At 45.9% G+C, this 6,477-nt stretch overlaps 1 protein-coding gene across 4 annotated transcripts in view; it reads left to right on the top strand.

Moving 5' to 3' along the window:
- Positions 1-6,477, top strand: part of Prkar1b (protein kinase cAMP-dependent type I regulatory subunit beta) — a 141,477-nt gene that overhangs the window by 21,597 nt on the left and 113,403 nt on the right. The gene's annotated exons all lie outside the window — the stretch shown is intronic.

Below are 6,477 nucleotides of genomic sequence, written 5' to 3'. Positions count from 1 at the left end.
TATACCTGCATAGTCCTCCTGGTTCCTTTTCTTCAGGGCTGGGGTTCCAGGCCTGCACCGCTATGCCTAGCTGAGGTCTGGTTATAGAAACCATTTTGAGGTCTGGTGATCAGCCAGCCTAGCCTAGGCTTCAAGCCCCCAGATCCCAGTGAGGAAGTGAACAGCTGACTCAACTGTTAAGAACACTGGTTGCTCTTCCGTAAGACCTGGGTTCGATTCCCAGCACCCCCATTGGTGGTTTATAATTATCTGTAACTTCAGTCTCCTGGGATCTGGTGCCTTCTTTTGGCCTCACACACGCTTCACCTGTGTAATACATGTGTACATACACACATGCATACACATAGCTACACACATACATTTAAAAAAGACAAATAGCTCTGACCATGCAGGTGATGTGGATGTGTAGTTTGGGTCCACGTTGATCTGAATGCCTGACTTGTAGAGTGGATGGAAGAATATACCCCTGACATGTTTGATGGGAAGAAGGACACTCCCCCTCCCTCCCTTCCCCCCTTCCCCACCTCTTTTTCTCTGTGGTAGGTAATACTATGTTTCACAGGCTGACCTCAAACTTACAATCCCCCTGCCTCAGCAAAATGTGAGGGTTATAAGCACAGGCTACTTCAACACTCTAGTCCTACTGTTCTGAGGACAGAGGCCCTCATGGCTGGCTCCTCTGTGAAGGACACCCCTCTGTGTTCCCCAGCCCCTCTTCTGGGTTCTTCCTCAGGCTGGGTTGGCTGGCCGGCCAGGAGTCTTGGCAGGAGCCATTGCTGTATGCAGCTTCCCTCCCAGGCAGTGACTCCATTCTCTTTACTGTATCTCTCTGTCCAGAGTATTGTCGAGTGTCACCTGAGGTCATTTAACTATCCCTTGTCTTGGTGTCTTGGAGACCAGATGGGAATGTGGGGAGCCTCATACAGGCTGAGGCTTGCTTTGGAGCACCTGTGAGCCATCTGGTATTAAACAAACACTTTTCATGGGTGCCTCCTGTAATCACATAGCTCTGACCCGAAGCAACTCCCACTATTTTTCATTACTATGTGTATTTTTAATTTTTGAGATTTATTTTATTTTATGGGTATGAGTATTTTGCTTGCGTGTATGTCTGTGTACCATGTGCGTATATGGTGCCTGTGGAAGTTAGAAGAGGGCATCAGAGTCCCTGGAACTGGAGTTATGGACAGTTTTAACTTGCTAGATGTGGGTGCTGGTCCAATGCAAGAATAAGTGCTCTCGACTGCTGAACTGTCTCTAGTCCATAGTGTCCATTTTTTTTTTTTGGAAACAGGGTCTTACTGTGTAGCCTATCTCATGATCCTCCTGCCGTAGGCCTTGAGTGCTGGGACTACACACATGCATCTACCATGCCTAGCTCAAAAGAATGAACCTTGTTCTTCTGTTTAAGACAGTCATCCATCATGCATGGAGGGGTAGGCAGGGGCAGTGTTGAGTGATTTCCTGATACAGAGCAGTGAAAAGCCTTGGCTCTGCCCCCATTCTGAAAACGAACTAGTAAATAGCACTTGGTCAATGGACATAACCTATCAAAATGGGGTTTTTTTGATGATGATAAAAATTTATGTACTTTTCAACATGGGTTTAACTACACTGAAAAAAAATTACACAGCTTATTGAAACAGACTACTAAAGTCTATACAAAAACTCTAAAGTAGGGGCTGGAGAGATGACTCAGAGGTTAAGAGAACTGACTGCTGTTCCGGAGGTCCTAAGTTCAATTCCCAGCAACCACATGATGACTCACATCCATCTATAATGAGATCTTGTGCCCAGAACACTATATCCATACTAAGTAAATTTAAAAAACTCTAAAATAATTTCTGTAGTAAAATAGTGTTAAAAGAGCTACACAAAGAAGAAAACTCCCATCTTCTCTATAATGCTTGATATTGTGTGAAATGCGGCCGGCTCGACTGCAGTCAGCACCAAAAGCTGAAAAGAACTCATTACAATACACAGTGATACAGTTAATGCTCTGGGTTAATCTGACAGCCTTCCCGATTAGTATAAAGGAAACCAGGCCTGTCCCCTCTTTGAGGAGAAGACCGGGCTATAAAAGCATACGTCATCCGCTGATATGAAATTATAAAATCCCACAGTCTGAGTATCTGAAATTCATAAAAATCATCAGAAAATGCAAGCACATTGGGCTTTAGTTCAGTGGATCCCCTGGTTGCGAGGGCAGTCTTCTTGTTCACTCCTTCGGGTCAGTCTGGTCGCTCACCAGGACAATGGTCAAAGTCCTGGAGGAGGCCATGGAGACGGAGAGACCCCAGAGAGGCACAGCTGCACCCCTTCTGCCAACTCACCACGGGGATGGCACTCCGGCTGGCGCTAACGATGCTGGGCCTGGGGCGCGCTGTTCTTCTCTGTCAGATGCCTCAGGAAGGTGCTCTCGCTCTGGCCTCTGTGGTTTGGGGGCTCACTCTTGAAGAGGGCCGGAGGTGGGGGCAGGTGAGGCACGGGTGGGATGGGGAGGTGATGTGCACATGGTGTGGATGTGCAGGTGCGAGAAAGGGTGCAGGGCGAACTTTGAGGGAAGTGCGACACCCACGGGGTTCATACTGACTGCGGGGAGCTGGGCTCATAGGAGTGTTGGCTGTGAAAAGCCTTGGCTCTGCCCCTATTCTGAAAACAAACTAGTAAATAGCACTTGGTCAATGGACATAAACTATCAAAATGTTTTTTTTAAGATTTATTTTTATTGCTATTGTTAACTATGTGTGTCGGCATGTGTATGCCACACAAGTGAAGATGGCTTTGGAGGCCAGAAGAGGGCGCTAAATACCTTGGGATTGGAGTTTCAGGCATTTGTGAGCCACCCAATGTGGGTGCTGGGAACAGAACTGCCGTTCTCTGTAAGGGCAGTAAGTGCTCTGAAACACCGAGTCACTCCCTAAACACTTAAAAATATATTTAAAATTATTATTTAATTAATTTGTATGTGTGTGTGTTCATGTGCACCTGTGCACACGGGTGCCTATGATATGTGCCCCTGTGTGTGGAGGTCAGAGGTCATGTTTGGTATCTTCTTTAGTGTGTCTCCCCAGGGTTTCTCACCTATTCAGCTGGGCTCCCTAGTTCTTGAGCTCCAGGCATTTGCCCACCTCTGCCTCCTTAGAGCTGGGTTGACAGCTGTGCTGGGGATCTACATGCCGGCTCTCATGCTTTAGCCATAGCACTTACTGCCTGGGCCATCTTCCCAGCACCCCCAAAAACATCTACAAAGAATTCATGAGCCAGGTGGTGGTGGCGCATGCTTTTAATCCCAGCACTTGGGAGGCAGAGGCAGGCAGATCTCTGTGAGTTCGAGGCCAGCATGGTCTACAGATTGAGTTTCAGGATGGGCTCCAAAACTATACAGAGAAACCCTGTCTCAAGAAACAAAAATAAATAAATATAAATAAATAAATAAAAGAATTCATGAGCCTGGTTTGGTGGTACACGCCTGTCATCTGGCACTCAGGAGGCTGAAGCAGGAGGACCAGGAAATCAAGGTCAGCCTGGGCTACACAGGGAGACCCTGTCATGCAAATATCACAACACAAATCAAAGCATAAAACAAATAAAATCACCCATGGCTATAAAGGAAAAAAAAATTAAGTTCAGAGCTAAAGAGAAGATATAACACCCTTTAAAGTCTCCCACCTCCACCTTAGGTGTTATTTAATCTTGTTGTTGTTGTTTATATGTGTGTTTCTTATGGTGTAGAACCATGTGTGTTCTCCACCAGATGTAGGGTGTCCTTCTCCATCACCCTTCACCTTAGTCCCATGAGGCAGGGGCTTCCACTCACCCTGGAGCTAGTGAGCCCCAGAACTGGGGTTACAGATGTGCCCATGGTCCCACCCAACTTGCTTGGTTTTTTGTTTTTGTTTTTCAAGATTTGGCTTCTCTGTCTAGCCCTGGCTGTCCTAGAACTTGATTTGTAGACTAGGCTAAACTCAAACTCAGAGATCCACCTGCCTCTGCCTCCTGAATGTTGGTTTTGAACCACCACACCCAGCAACGGCCAGCTTTTTCCGTGGGTGGTAGGGATTCAAATACAGAATCCAAGCCTTTCAAAGCTAGTGCTCTTACCAACCGAGCCACCCCCCACCATTCCCTCTTATGTTATTTAAAAACAATCTTTAGATTTTGTGTGTGGCCATGTGGCAGTGGCAGTTTCATATTTTGTGTGTTTTTCTACTTGTCATCTGTTCTGTGGGGACATCCCTTCCAGTGATTGCTCAGTGTGTGATTGCTCAGTATTCGGTATGAGTGTGTGTGTGTGTGTGTGTGTGCGCGCGCGCGCGCGCGTGCCTATGCAGAGATGGAAGGGTGGTTAGTTTTATCGCATCCAGGAGCAGAGAGAAAAAATGAATACATGCATGTTTAGTGCTCAGCTAGCTTTCTCTACACCATGTAGTCCTGGCTGGCCTGGAACTCCACTACATAAATGAGGCTGAACTCACAGACATCTCTCTTCTCTTACTACTGAGTTCTGGGATTAAAAGCTTTTTTGTTTTGTTTTGTTTTGTTTTTTGTTTTTCGACACAGAGTTTCTCTGTGTAGCTTTGGAGCCTGTCCTAAAACTTGCTCTGTACACCAGGCTAGCCTCAAACTCACAGAGATCAGCCTGCCTCTGCCTCCCGAGTGCTGGGATTAAAGGCGTGCTCCCCCAGGTCACCTGTCTTCTCTATTGAACTAAACTAGTGGTTCCCAACCTGTGGGTCTGGACCCCTTTGGGAGGAGTCAAACGATCCTTTCACAGGGGTCCCCTAAGACCATCGGAAAACACAGCTTCACAGTACTATTCACAACAGTAGCAAAATTAAAGTTATGAAGTAGCAATGAAAATAACACTATGGTTGGACCACAACATGAGCAACTGTATTAAAGGTTCGCAGTATTAGGAAGGTTGAGAACCGCTGACCTAAATCCAGAGAATGGTACCACCCACAATGGGTGTGTCTTTCCCTGCCTACATTAGCAAAATCAAGACAGGCCACCTGATATGGGCAATTCCTCGCTGAGACCTTTTCTAGGTGATTTTAAGCTATGTCAAATCAGGAGTTAAAACAACCAGCGTGTGTAGGTTCCGGGATAGCCCTCAGATTGCCAGGCTTGTACACCAAGTGCCTTTATCCAGTCAGCCATCTTGCTGGCCCAGTGTTTCATCCATTGTGAAACAGTAATTTCTATTTACTTGTTTTTTATTCATGCGTATTGTGCGTGTGTGTGCATATGCCTTTGGGGAACTGTGGAGGCCGGAGGAGGGTGCTGAATCCGCTGGAGCTGACGTTAAAGGCAATTGTGAGCCCCCTAATGTGGATGTTGGGAGTTAAACTCTGGTCCTCCCGAAGAGCAGCATTCACGTCAGGTGGCTCACAACTGCCTTTAACTTCAGCTCCGCCCACAGTTAATACTTGATATCGGTCATTAGTGCCTTTTTGTTGTTATTAACCAGCCCGTCTAGAGGATTATCGGTTCTAATATTTTTCTCTTTCAAAGTTTACTTTATGTGTACAAGTGTTTTGCCTGCATGTATGTCTTGTGCACCACGTGCATGCCAGGTATCCTTGGAGGCCAGAAAAGGGCATTGGATCCCTTGGAACTGGAGTTACAGATGACTGGGCGGCCACGTGGGTGCTGGGGACTGAACCTAGATCAACTGCAAGAGCAGCTAGTGCTCTTAACCACTGAGCCATTGCTCTAGCCCCTGAGTGCTCTTTTCCAGGAAGTACACCCACTCTCTAGAGCCTTTTTAAATTTATTATTTATTTGTTCTCAAAGACAGGGTTTCTCTGTGTAACAGCCCTAGCTGTCCTGGAATTCCCTTTGTAGACCAGGCTGGTCTCGAACTCACTGAGATCCGCCTGCTTCTGCCTCCCAAGTGCCAGAATTAAAGGCGTGTGCTACCACTGCCTGGCTTTTTTTCATTTAATGTTGTTGAGTTTGCTCTTATTTTTTATGATTTCCTTCTTTCTGTTGTATTGGGCTGTATCCTTTTCAAAGCTTCTAAAGGTGAAATGTCAGAATAGTACTTTAATTTTTTTGAAAGGAAACATTGAAGTCCGCACAGTTCCTGTTTTGGCATTGTTCTACACATCTTAATCCTGGGGATTTCTTCTTCCTTGCTTTACTCAGCTCAAGAGAGTTTCCATCTCTCTAGAGACTTAATCTTTGTTTCATTTGTTAGGCTTTTTCTTGTTTAATTTTTGCAATATCTGGGAACTTTCCAGAGATCTTTGTTATTCAGGCCTGGCTTCATTGTGGTCCAAGAGTGCTGAATGACTCCACACCTTTTCAATTCAGTTCATTATGCTTTCTGACTGATCATAGTGTTGCTTTGGTGACTCCTCCCGTGCTCCGGAGGAGGTCAGGTGGAGCACTCTGCAGCCCTGAGAGTTCAGGGTTGTGGCACTTTGTGTTATTTTTTTGAAATTAATTTTTTTTTGTAGTCTCACTGTG

This window comes from Microtus ochrogaster, unplaced genomic scaffold, assembly GCF_000317375.1.
Source record: "Microtus ochrogaster isolate Prairie Vole_2 unplaced genomic scaffold, MicOch1.0 UNK16, whole genome shotgun sequence".
In the NCBI taxonomy this organism is placed as follows: domain Eukaryota; kingdom Metazoa; phylum Chordata; class Mammalia; order Rodentia; family Cricetidae; genus Microtus; species Microtus ochrogaster.
Note: the sequence above shows the minus strand (reverse complement) of the source record. Positions and strands in the feature narration are given on the sequence as shown.